Here is a 13,687-nt window from a genome sequence, read left to right as displayed (position 1 = left end):
CCCGCAGGCGTCGAGAGGAACTGCAAAGTCGAACTGGGGGACTCTGATGTTTAACCAAGGATAAATGTCTGTTTTGATATTTCACAAACTCTGCAGAAATTTTCCAAATGTATGCCTTGATGTCTGTGTCAGTGTGTCAACTTTACAAGTGCAAGTGCGAGGTTTTGTTTGTCTTGATTTGACTCCAAGCAGCATGAAATGTGATTTGAATCATAAGCAGTTGATTTGCCAAAACTAAAGTACAGTGGGTACGGAAAGTATTCAGACCCCCTTAAATTTTTCACTCTTTTTTATATTGCAGCCATTTGCTGAAGTAATTTAAGTTAATTTGTTTCCACATTAATGTACACACAGCACCCCATATTGACAGAAAAACATTTAATTGTTTAAATGTTTGCAAATGTATTTAAAAAAAAACCTGAAATATCACACAGCCGTAAGTATTAAAATCCTTTGCTCAGTATTTAGTAGAAGCACCCTTTTGAGCTAATACAGCCATGAGTCTTTTTGGGAATGATGCAACAAGTTTTTCACACCTGGATTTGGGGATCCTCTGCCATTCTTCCTCGCAGATCCTTTCCAGTTCTGTCAGGTGGATGGTGAACGTTGGTGGACAGCCATTTTTAGGTCTTTCCAGAGATGCTCAATTGGGTTTAAGTCAGGGCTCTGGCTGGTTCCTTAAAAACAGTCACAGAGTTGTTCTGAAGCCACTCCTTCGGTATTTTAGCTGTGTGCTTAGGGTCATTGTCTTGTTGGAAGGTGAACCATCGGCCCAGTCTGAGGTCCTGAGCACTGTGAAGAAGGTTTTCATCCAGGATATCCCTGTACTTGGCCGCATTCATCTTTTATTCAATTGCAACCACTCTCCCTGTCCCTGCAGCTGAAAAACACCCCACAGCATGATGCTGCCACTACCATGCTTCACTGTTGGGACTGTATTGGACAAATGATGAGCAGTGCCTGGTTTTCTCCACACATGCCACTTAGAATTGAGGCCAACAATTTCTATCTTGGTCTCATCAGAGCAGAGAATCTTATTTCTCATCATCTTGGAGTCCTTCAGGTGTTTTTTTTTTTTTTTAGCAAACTCCATCCAGTCTTTCATGTGTCTTGCACGGCGGAGAGGCTTCCGTCAGGCCACTCTGCCATAAAGCCCCAACTGGTGGAGGGCTGGAGTGATGGTTGACTTTCTTGAACTTTCTCCCATCTCCTGACTGCATCTCTAAAGCTCAGCCACAGTGATCTTTGGGTTCTTCTTTACCTCTCTCACCAAGGCTCTTTCCCCCCAATTGCTCAGTTTGACCGGACAGCCAGCTCTAAGAAGGGTTCTGATCGTCCCAAACATCTTCCATTTTAGGATTATGGAGGCCACTGTGCTCTTAGGAACCTTAAGTGCAACATAATTATTTTTGTAACCTTGGCCAGATCTGTGCCTTGCCACAAATCTGTCTCTGAGCTCTTCAGACAGTTCCTTTGACCTCATGATTCTCATTTTCTCTGACACGGATTGTGAGCTGTAAGGTCTTATATAGACAGGTGTGTGGCTTTCCTAATCAAGTCCAATCAGGATAATCAAACACAGCTGGACTCCAATGAAGGTGTAGAACCATCTCAAGGATGATCAGAAGAAATGGACAGCACCCGAGTTAAATATGAATGTCACAGCAAAGGATCTGCAAAAATTTCAACAGTTCTGTTTTTCTTTCCTGTCCATATGGGGTCCTGTGTGTACATTAATGAGGGAAAAAATAACTTAAAAGATTTTAACAATTGGCTGCAATATAACAAAGAGTGAAAAATTTAAGGGGGTCTGAAAACTTTCCGTACGCACTGTATAAAAAGTCAGTCTGATATACTTGACCTCTGAGTAAAGAGGGTACCAAGTTGAGGTTATTTTTTATGACTATATGATTTTAAACCAATTTTATCAAATTTTTAGTCTATATTCAAGTTGATGGGTGTGGTCTTCTCCTTCCCTCTTCGACACGCCCCTGGGGTACTTAACCCTGACGCTGGTGTGTTTTTGTTCTCTTGTGTTTTTTCTCTCCTCTGACTTCTTAGCAGCTCGCCAGCCGGGCTGGCCTTCTTTGTTCGGACACACGACTGAGCAGCTGCGAAGGGACAGGAAGAGCACAGACTCGGCTTCCCAGCCTATCCGTGGGCCACCGCTTGGCGATCAAAGCAGCTGTTCCTTAGGTACCAGGTACACTTCCAGCCAAGCGTGATTGCTCTGAAATAGCCAGCGAGCCACATAAAAAGGCAGGAAGAGAGACGGTCATATTCTCCCAAGGAGGTGTGACAAACAACCATTTTTCATCTTCCGCCTCTTTTGTTTTGCTTTATTTTGCTACATTTTTCCCTTCTTCAACCAAATCTGCCTCCGTGCTTCCTGAGACCAGCCCCGAGAGAGACCACTCCCAGAGGCCAGCTGAGTACGGTCGTGAGTAGACACGTCAAACCTTTGGCAGACTGTACAATATTGGTGCTTAATAATTTCGGGGAAATTACTCACTTCAGACAAATCTCAACTTTGTCCTCTCTCTCTCTCTCCCGGCCGCACTCGATGCAGTAAACGCTCACGTTTCCAACTTTAGTCCAACACACAATGTTCTATTTCCCTTTTCGTATGCCGATTTTCCTTCTTTTTACCATTATTAGTATTATTTTCTTTCTTTAGTTAGAACCCTTTTGTGTGTTTCCCCTCTAGAGCCCTTGTATATGTAATTAAATATATTATAAAATTCCAATCTTGGTCGTATTTTGTGTGTGTTCTGAGTTTAAGTAAGCCTCTGTCATCTAGAACTCAAAATTTCACAAAGTGTAAAAGCCTTCAGATTACGAGACTGATAAAAAGGTTTCTCATCACTTTCCCTAAGTTTTATACACATAAAAAGTGACGTTGTTCCCCCTTTACTAGATAAAATAGTTTGATTTTAACGATTAAATTTAAAATGACACCAAACCAGAAGTAACGCAGGCATTGCTTCCGGCTTATTCTTTTCTCCTAAATTAATGACATTTTTATTCGACCAATATACGCTTCAGCATAATACAATTGCCTACCCATTACGGCAGCCTTACACGTGGCATCTCTACCGGTTTGATTATTGCTGCTTCCTGTTCCATTCTCTTCCTTCTCCCCCAATAAGACCACCACATCTTCCTCCTCCTCCTCGTTCTCAAAGACCAGCACCACCGCCTCACTGCCACCGTGGGGTCTCTCAGTCCCTCAATAACCCCACTGCTAGTGACCTGATTCTGATGCTGCTAATAATAATAATAATCATCATTACAAGAGTTATGTTCTTAAGACACAAAGGCAATCCATGTATGTAAGAAAATTCCATAAATCATGCACACCCTGTTGGAGGATGCACACTTTCTCATATTAGAGTAATCCTGCTCATTTGTTCACATATCAAATAATATGTAAGTATCCCTGAATTGCTTAAAGTGTAAATCACAAAGTCAGGTTATCGGGACTTCATCATTTTCTGGTGGTAAGAAACAACAAGAATCAATGATGCTTGGAATACATAAGGACTAAAGCTTTTAACAATTTTGCATACTAAATTATTTGCATAACAAATGCATGGTCTGCTAGGTCTGATAGTTTGGCATTTTTCCACTGTGGCCACCTGTCGTCGTACTGCTGGATACTTCCTCCACTGAAAAATCAGCTTTGCAGATTTTGGTTCACGTCTGTTATGAGGGTAGGGGGCCTGCTGCTTCACAACAATTGTTGGTCGCACCGTGCCCAAAGTCACGAATCATAACCACATGCTGCTGCCGGGCAGGCTATAATCTATACTGGTACACACTGAACCGGTCGCCAGCCAATCACAGGGCACATAGAAACAAATGACCATTCCCACTCACATTCACACCTACGGGCAATTTTGAGTCTTCAATCAACCTATTATGCATGTTTTTTTTTGGGATGTGGGAGGAAACCGGAGTGCCCGGAGAAAACCCACCCAGGCACGGGGAGAACATGCAAACTCCACACAGGCAGGGCTGGGATTTGACCCCCGGTCCTCAGAACTGTGAGGCGGATGTGCTAACCAGTCGTCCACCGTGCCGCCAAGTGTAAAACAATACCAAAAAAAAATTGTGAAACACTTTTACATTTCAGGAAACAACAAAAGCCAAAACACTTACATTGCAGGAAACAAATGAACAAAAGACGAAACACCCGGAAAGGAAACCCATTTCACAGACATTCTGAGAAATCCCACGCCCTTTCTCTGCAAGACCCACCAAGCTTCACCACGATTGGCTCCTGCATCGCGGGAAGGGGAGGCTACGCAAATGAGAGATGTCCATCCCAAATACAATAAAAAAATAAATAAAAAAAATAAAAAAATTTTTTATTATTTTATTATTATTACTGAAATGTCAAAGTGTTTTTTTATAGTGAGCAGAACAAAGTAAAGGTCCCCAAATGCACGACTCCAATACAATAGACAGTTAAAAAAATAAAAAATAAAAAAAAAAAATAAATAAATAAAAATAAAATAAAAAAGAGTAGTTTCATAAACGGGCAGGGGTTGGAACACAGACAAGCAATCCGCAAAGGCAACAGTATCCACAAATGTGAGGCAAAAGGCAAGGTCCATAATCAAAACAGGGTCTAAGGCTTACTATGAGTCAGTGACATGGAAATAAGGTACAACGAACTGGCGACCAGAAAGAATGCGACACAGGGTTAAATGCATGGGGTAATTAGGATTAGCAAGGCACAGGTGGGGAAGATCCTCTCAGGAGCATGTGTGTATGAGACAGGGGGAAGACAAGAACCAGAACACACACCCATGACAGTTTTGGCTTTTGTTAATTTGTTTCCTGAAATGTAAGTGTTATGGCTTTTATTTATTTTTTTCCCTGAAATGTAAGAGTGTTTCGCAATTTTGTTATATTGTTTTGCACTTCCAGGCCACCGTACATTACCACCAGTAGACCGTTAATAATGCAAAATATTTAAAGACCACCTATTTTTAACTTTAGGAGACAGATTATGGTAATTATTGTGGACATCTGCTGGGGTTCAGAGTTTATTAAACCTGATTTCGATTTGCCTTAATCTCATTCAGACTAGAGCCGCAGGCCATCATTTTTACTCCATATGATGGGTCTGGTCTCACCTTTGGCTCACAATCAAGACTCGCACATCTTTTAGCAGACAGACTGAGGCTTCACAAAAATAGAGTGAAAAATAGTAAAATCTCGACTTGACTTACCTATTTTGAGCCACATGCTTCTCATGAACAAAACCAATGACTCTTATCACAAATGTATTCATACACAATATGCAATGCAAACATGTCAAAAGCATACAGACATCTTGAATTACTCAGCATCAAAACATCCATCTTTCCAGGGCCATGACTTGTTCACAGCAATTACTGACAAAGGCCATGAAATGTGGTTACAATCTGCAGTTTCCATTCAAACAAACCATACCTGAACGTTAGACTTAGTGTTTACAAATGTGTTAGACCACAAGTGAAAAACCAAGAAAACATGTTGTTGTTTTATTATTTAGAGCAGGAATGAATAATTTCAAAATGAATTCACCTTTTTATACTAAAATTCACGTCAGCTCACTGGGTTTCTCTAAGAAGTCAGAAATTAAGCATTGTTCAATAACTATTTTATTTCTTTTCAGGAATCTAAGAAAATAACTATCAATTGCAATCTTAATCAAGCAGAAATAAAGTGGTTTACTCTTTTTTCAAAACGATAAAATATATCTAATATATCAAATGCTGTTTTTCTAATACAGCTACCGTGCAGTATTTGGTAACTTTAGGCTTAAATGGACACCACATACCTCACCATAAGGCCATAGAATCCTGTGATTTTTTTCTCCCCCCTAGCCAATCAGTAAATAAAATGTAGGTGATGAAAAATAATGATACTTGATGCAATAAACAGATCTCCTCAATACAGATGCCACAAGTAGTTTTGATAGATTCAATTTCAATTAACACAACAGATAATTGTGAACGAAGACATTTATTTCCTTCTGATGTACATTAAGATAATCATAATGATTCACTGATATTTCAAACCACGGTGTAATGCTAACTACTGATGAAGAGGATTTATTTGCCTTAAGTATCGGGGACGAGTATTGACACCCTTCACGAGTACCCGAAATCTTAAGTAACCCCAGTATCGGCCAGATACAGATACCGGCATCAGTATTCGCCCATACACACATGAACAAAATTGTTGGTACTCCTCTGTAAATGAAAGAAAAACTCACAGTTGTCACATGAATTGAAAACCAAATTAAACTTGAATATGACAAAATTACAGTAACTAATATCAGACATTGCTTTTGAATTGCGGTTCAACATAATTATTTAAAAAACAAACAAACTGATAAGACAAGCCTGCACAAAAATTATGGTACCCTGAGAAAAGATTGCAAATAACCTAATCATAGGGACATGTTCAAACAACGTCTACCGTCTAATTAGCATCACAGGTGTCTTCAAACTGATAATCAGACAGTCGGCGTATTTAAACGATGACAAGTAATCACTGTGCCATTTGATGGCATAGTGTGTACCACACTAAACACGGAACAGAGGAAGCGAAGGAGAGAGTTATCTTACATGATTAGAAAGAAAATTAAAGACAACCACAAGAAAAGGTATCGGCTATAAAATAATCTCCAAGCAGCTTGACTGTGACAACAGTTCTACATACAGTATTATTCAGAAATTTAAGATCGACGGGACTGTAGCCAACCTCCCTGGACATAGTCGCAGGAGGAAAATTGCTGACAAATTGAAGAGATGGACAATATGAATGGTAACAAAAGAGCCCAACACAAACTCCAAATAAATTAAAGATGAACTCCAAGGTCAAGGTACACAAGTGTCAGATCGCACCATCCGTCATGATTTTGAGCCAAAATAGACTTCATGTGAGACGACCGAGGTGGACACCAGTGTTGAAAATAAATCATAAAAAATTTGAGACTGGAATTTGCCAAACTGCATGTTGACAAGCCACAAAGCTTCTGTAAGAATGAACTATAGACAGGTGAGACAAAACTGGAATTTTTTGGCAAAGCGCATAAGCTCTATGTTAAAAAGCGCAAAGATGAAGCATACCAAGAAAAGAACACTGTCCCTACTGTGAAACATGGAGGAGCCTCTGTTAGTTTCTGAGGCTGCTTAGCTGCATCTAGCACAGGGTGTATTGACTCTGTGCAAGGTACAATGCAATTTCAAGACTATCAAGGTATTCTAGAGAGACATGTGCTGCTCAGTGTCAGAAAGCTTCGTCTTAGTCGCAGGTCATGGGTCTTGCAACAAGATCGTGGCCCAAAACACAGCTAAAAATACCCCAAAATGGCTAAGAGAAAAGTAAGTCATTACATTATCTCCAACATTAAATATGAGTGTTGCATGGGGCTGTAGTGCTACACCCTGTGAGGGAAGGATAGGACAAGATAGAACAGGACAAGGACAGGAGAAGAAGCATGCAGGACAAGGGTCGTGAACCCGGCTGTACAGCTGAAGTGTGGTGGCATTAATTACTGTAAATTATAAAAGTCTACAGGATGAGAGTATAAGTGAGGGGATACACAAGCGATTTGCATATTCATGAGTTATTTGTTGCAGTAAGTGCGTGACCCCACACCCAGTGAAAGAGTCCTAGGGGTGTGTGCCTGCGGATACATGCAAGTGAATTGACACCGTTTTACATGCACAAAGCCCGGTGGGCCACCCGAGAGCAGCCCGGCGGACGGGACACGTCCCACACAGAGGGACCCAGGGACATTCATACCTACAGACAATTTAAAATCTTAAATTAACCTACCATGCATTTTGAATGTGGGAGGAAACCGGACTAAATAGAGAAAACCCACACAGGCACGGGGAGAACATGCAAACTCCACACAGGAGGGCCTGAGCCCAGATTTCAACCCACGACCTCTGAACTGTGAGGCGGATGTGCTAACCAGTCGGTCACTGTGCTGCCACCTTATAAGTCATTTTTATAAATATTATCAAAATAATTTTTAAAAAGTAAAGAAAAGTAAGTGTACTGTACTTGGACAACTTGTTCATGTCATCATTCACAATGATGATGCCCATCAAAGCTCTTCTGCAGGCATCCTGCTTGTTCTTGGCCTGTTGGCTTGCATATAGAGTAGGAAGCCCTGGGGCAGCTGCACATCTCCTGTGACTCTACAGCTGGTCGAATGCAAGCCTGTCAAAACATCCTCATCTTTGTTCTGTTCTGCAGATGTTTCTCTCCTCAGCTCTCTCAGGCCACCGTGTGCCGTTTTTGCATGCTGGACTCATATTGTACAATGAACAAGAGGTCTTGCAAAGCTTTAATAAAGAGCTTTCATTCTGCTCTCTGAGGACTAATAATGACAAGTAACACGCACCAGGAATGATACATACAACACGTGAGAGGAGAGTTAAGAGCATACAGCAATATCAATTGTATTAATTTAAACAGTATGTAAACTGATATCAGGATTTGGCAGATGCCTCTTATAAAGGAATTAATGTCTACACAAATGTTCTAATATTGTGATTATGATGTGATTTTGTGTTTTTTCTGGGTTTTCTCTTGGTACTTCGGTTTCCTCTCACGTTCCAAAAAATGCACGGTAGGTTAATTGAAGACTCGAAATTGTACATCGATGTGAATGTGAGTGTGAATGGTTGCTTATTTATGTGCCCTGCGATTGGCTGGCAACCCATCCACGATGTACTCTGCTTCTCACCCAATGTCAGCTGGGATCGGTGCCAGCACACCTGCGACCCCCGTGAGGATAAAAGGGTCAGAGAATGGATGGAAGATAACATGCTGGACCATGCACACGACATTGATAGATTCAATGCAGTCACAGTGGCAGGCTTGTCTAATCCTGTTGCACTCACTTCCTTTACTACATACAACCGTTTGTGGCACCACAGCATCAGACACTGAGTGTCTGTTATTTTAAAATGTTATAAAATATTTAAAGTGAAAAAGCCAATTGCAGTCTTTTGCAGAGGATTTATACAAACTTACTTCACTCTGAACGTTTTCATAATGTACTTATTGGTACACTTAAAGGCACTGTATTTTGCCCAACCATCTTTTTCTAGTATTGGGTATGTAATATTGTCCCTATGATGCCTCAGTAAACATAGAAAATATAAATTAAACTCGTCCACGCATTCCTTTTTATTTTTATTTTTTTTAACCTGTCCTGTTCAGCTATATGCCCATGTAGAATGATGGATCTGTATCCCTTTGAGGGTGGCGGGCGTGCTGGAGACTATCCCAGCTGACTCTGGGCGAGAGGCAGGCTACAACCTGAACTGGTCGCCGGCCAATTGCAGGGCACATATAAACAAGCAACCATTCGCACTCGCATTCACACCTACGGGCAATTTAGAGTCTTCGGTTAACCTACCATGCAAGTTTTTGGGATGTGGGAGGAAACCGGAGCGCCCGGAGAAAACGCACCCAGGCACAGGGAGGACATGCAAACTCCACACAGGTGAGGCCGGGATGTGAACCCAGATCCTCAGAACTGTGAGGCAGATGTGCTAACCAGTCACACCGTGCCGCCTTTTTAATAAAAAAAAATAAATAAAATGTTTATTGAAAATGTAGCTGTACAAAATGCTTTTAGGGGACAGACAGAGGGCCAGTGTCTAAACACCCATAAGAAGCTGTGAGTTGATATCTTAATATATCCTGGTTTATTATTAGTCGTCCCAGCACAAGCACCTAAAGCGTGTAGTGTGTCTATGGAACTTTTCAGTGAATGAACACCATGTTGCATTTTATACAACGTCCATGTTAGAGAGTCACTCTATGGAGGTCTCAATAGCCAAAATATGGGACCGTTAAAGTAGGGGAAAATTGAAAAAAAGAATATTTAAAGGGGGGGGGAAACAGATTTTACATGCAGGGGGTTGACCAGAGGTCATTTTGAGGTGGCACATAACGCAAAACGTGTCTGTAATAGGCAGCTACAAAGTCAGAGAATAATTGAGGCATCTCAAACACTTTAACGCGACATTGTTTTTAATGTAGGCAGTGGTGGGATTTTCTATCCATCCATCCATCCATCCATCCACCGTTTATCCTGGTTAGGGTCGCGGGGCGCTGGAGCCTCTCCCAGCTGACTTCAGGCGAAAGGCAGACTACACCCTGAACTGGTCGCTAGTCAGTCTGACAACCATTCACACTCACACCGTCACTGAGTGGGACTATAGGCTGCAAACCAGTCTTTTAATCATTAATGGTTTATTAACAAAGAGATTACATATTCAGTATTGAAATTACAATATACTGAAACCTTGCAACATGTACTGAGGTTCATGGCTGGTGAGGCACTGACATTAGAGTCCATCCATCCATCCATTTTGTTGTTTGCTCATCCAGAGTCGGGTCGCTGGGGCAGCAGCTTTTGCAGGGAAGCCCAGACTTCCCTCTCTCCAGCCACTTCGTCCAGCCTGAAGGGGGCCCGAGGCGTTCCCAGGCCAGCTGTGAGACATAGTCCCTCCAGTGCGTCCTGGGTCATCCACGGTGGGATGTGCCTGTAACACCTCACCAGGGAGCCGTCCAGGAGCCATCCTAATTAGATGTCCGAGCCACCCTCATCTGGCTCGTCTCGATAAGGAGGAGCGTCCTCCCTGGAAGACCGAGCTTCTCACCCCGTCTCTAAGGGAGAGCCCGGACACCTTGCGGAGGAAACTCATATCAGCCGCATGTATCTGCAATCTTGTTCTTTCATAGATGAGGTTAGGAACATAGACCAACTATTAAATCGAGAGCGTCGCCTTTCAGCTCACCTCCTCCCTCACAACAGACCGATAAAGTGTCTGCATCACTGCAGACGCTGCACCGATCTGCCTGTCGACTCCTGCTCCATTCATCGTTCACTAGTGAACAAGAGCCCGAGATACTCCTCCACTTGGGGCAGGATCTCATCTCCGACCTGGAGAGGGCACGTCACCCTTTTCCGACAGAGTACCATGGTCTACGATTTGGAGGTGCTGATTTTTATCCTGAGCCACTCTCAGCTGCATACATCTCCAGTGAGAGTTGAAGATCACGGCGTGATGAAGCCAACAGAACACATCATCTGCAAAAAGCAGAGATGCAATACTGAGGCCACCAAACCGGACCCCCATTAAGGTCTGTGCCTAAATATTCTGTCCATAAAGTTCATGAACAAAACTGATGACAAAAGGGCAGCTTTGACGTAGCACAACCCTCACTGGAAATGAATCCCACATACTGCTGGCACTGCGGAGCAACCTCTGAAACCAGTCGTACAGGTACAGAACAGCCCATGTTAGGGTATGAGACCCCATACTCTGGGAGCACCCTCCACAGGACTCCACGAGGGACAGGCTCAAACGCCTTCTCTAAGTCCACGAGGCACATCTGGTTGGGCGAACTCCCATGCACCCTCGAGGACCCTGCTGAGTTTGGAGAGCTGGTCCACTGTTCCAGGGCCAGGATGAAAACCACACTGCTCCTCCTGAATCTGAGATTGGACTTTCTGAGGGACCCTCCTCTTCAGCACCCTCACCTAGACTTTACCAGGGAAGCTGAGGAGTGTGATTCCCCCTGTAGTTGGAACACACCCTCCAGTCCCGCTTCTTAAAAAGGGGGCCCGCCACTCTGGTCTGCCAATCCAGAGGCACTGTCCACAATGTCCATGCGATGTTGCAGATGGGTGTCAAGCAGGACAGCCCCTCGGGCGTGGCAGGAGTTTGGTGAGCTCATGGAGCACATTAGAGTCAGATTTACAAATTTACAGTATGAGTAAAAAAGAGTAATGTATTTACAATTATGTCAGCAGCCTAACATTAAAAACTGGTATACTGGTATTTTTCTGACCTAATGTTTGAAGCAGATCTTTAATCTCTCTGTCCAATGAATATTGTCATTCATTCCGGTCATTGTATTCTTAGGCCATTGGATTGATCACAACTGGACTGTTCTGGTTGTCTTATAAGACATTTCGCTTCTCATCTAGGAAAGCTAGGTTTACTGTATCACTGGTGGTTGTTGTATTTTATTAATTGCATCCCATCTCGATTGGTAGTCCAGTTTTGAGATTTTAGGTAGGTCGATATATATTGCATAAATGGCTTTCATTCAGAGCAAACGTTTGGAATGCGCAAACTGCAGCTGCCACTTCAGTTTTCTTGCAATTGCACCAGTGAGTTTGTTTAATCTTTCTGAACCAAGTTTGCACATGCACAATAAGATGATGGACTAGCCCACTGGGGAGGATGGGCAGGTGGGCGATCAAAACAACGATAGATCAAGCATTATTGATGTGTTGTAAGTGTGTGAGTTAAGATAAGACTAAAACAACAACAATTGCTTTAAAAGCAAAACTTTTACAATCAGTTTTTAAGAGACGTTTGGGGGTACCTGGCAACCTCGAGGTCCCAGGCATTAGCCTGTACAGTATTTGCATAATGGTCGTCCACCTTTGTGAGACAGAATACTGTCTGCCTCACAAAGATTTCTGCGATTTTATGCGATCAGCAAAACTAAAAAATGTAACATAAATATTAAATACATAAGCCTGACTATGGAAAATTAAAGAGCATATTGAAAGTGTCTGAAAACGTTGAAGATGTGAACAGGGACTTGCTAATAGCCTCCAGTAACATCTGATCATCTGCTCATCCTCTGCTGGCTGTTCTGGGCTTCACACATGGAGTCGTTCTTGTCAACTTGCCACTTGTTCATCCATTCTGTAGTCTTACCAGCGGAAACATGATAGACAAAAAGATCATGCTCTGTATGTGCGTGTGTTTGTGCAGTTGAAATGCTTCCTTGATGTCTTGGGAAACGTTGAGAAAAAATGTAATTCTAGACAAGAAAAAAATTTGACAAAAACGCACACACAATGGGAGTGGCCAATTGGGTAACCAGGTGGCAGTTTAGGGTTGCCACGGCCACACCAGGCCACCCCCAGATCTATACGCACAATCAGGCACAGTGGAGCTCTCTTGATGGGTAAAGCGTCCATATTCGCCTGCAAGTTTCCCCTTAAGTGGGTTTAGGGCATCTTTCTCTCACCCACTGTAAACATGCTGAAGCTGCTTGTGACATTTGGATATTAAATGTTGGAGGCAACTGCCACAATAATACAGTAATGAAGTTCTACAGAACATTAAAAAAAATCACACACAAAAAATACACACAGTACAGTATGTCAAAATGTGTCTTTTGAGACTGCATGGTCCTCTAATGAGAAAAGCCTCATTAATATTAGTGTAATAGTATACAGTATATTGTTATATGTGCTTGGTGGTGGAATAGGCCCTCATAAAAAGCAAGCTCCGAGAACCCATTCAGGCCTTCATTGCATAGTTCTCATGCATCATTACTATATTCTCTTTGGGGATGAATGTAAAGGAGTCCTCAAAGGAGCCACTGGATTGGCTCTTTGGCACCAGATAATGGGCACCGTTGAGGAGCAGCTCTGCACAGCCATCTTCAGAGTCGTGGTGGGCGTGAAGCGAGCAAGAAAAGAGAGATGCAGGGAGAATGAAGATGCTTCCGAGTGGCTACAATGGACTTCACAATAGGCCCTTTTGCTCACTTTCATTCAATACATAGTCATACACTACAATGAGTTGAATGTGCTGACGATTCATGCCGGTTATTTTTAAAA

The sequence above is a fragment of the Phycodurus eques genome, chromosome 7, assembly GCF_024500275.1.
Source record: "Phycodurus eques isolate BA_2022a chromosome 7, UOR_Pequ_1.1, whole genome shotgun sequence".
In the NCBI taxonomy this organism is placed as follows: Eukaryota; Metazoa; Chordata; class Actinopteri; order Syngnathiformes; family Syngnathidae; genus Phycodurus; species Phycodurus eques.
This window is presented reverse-complemented; position numbering follows the sequence as displayed.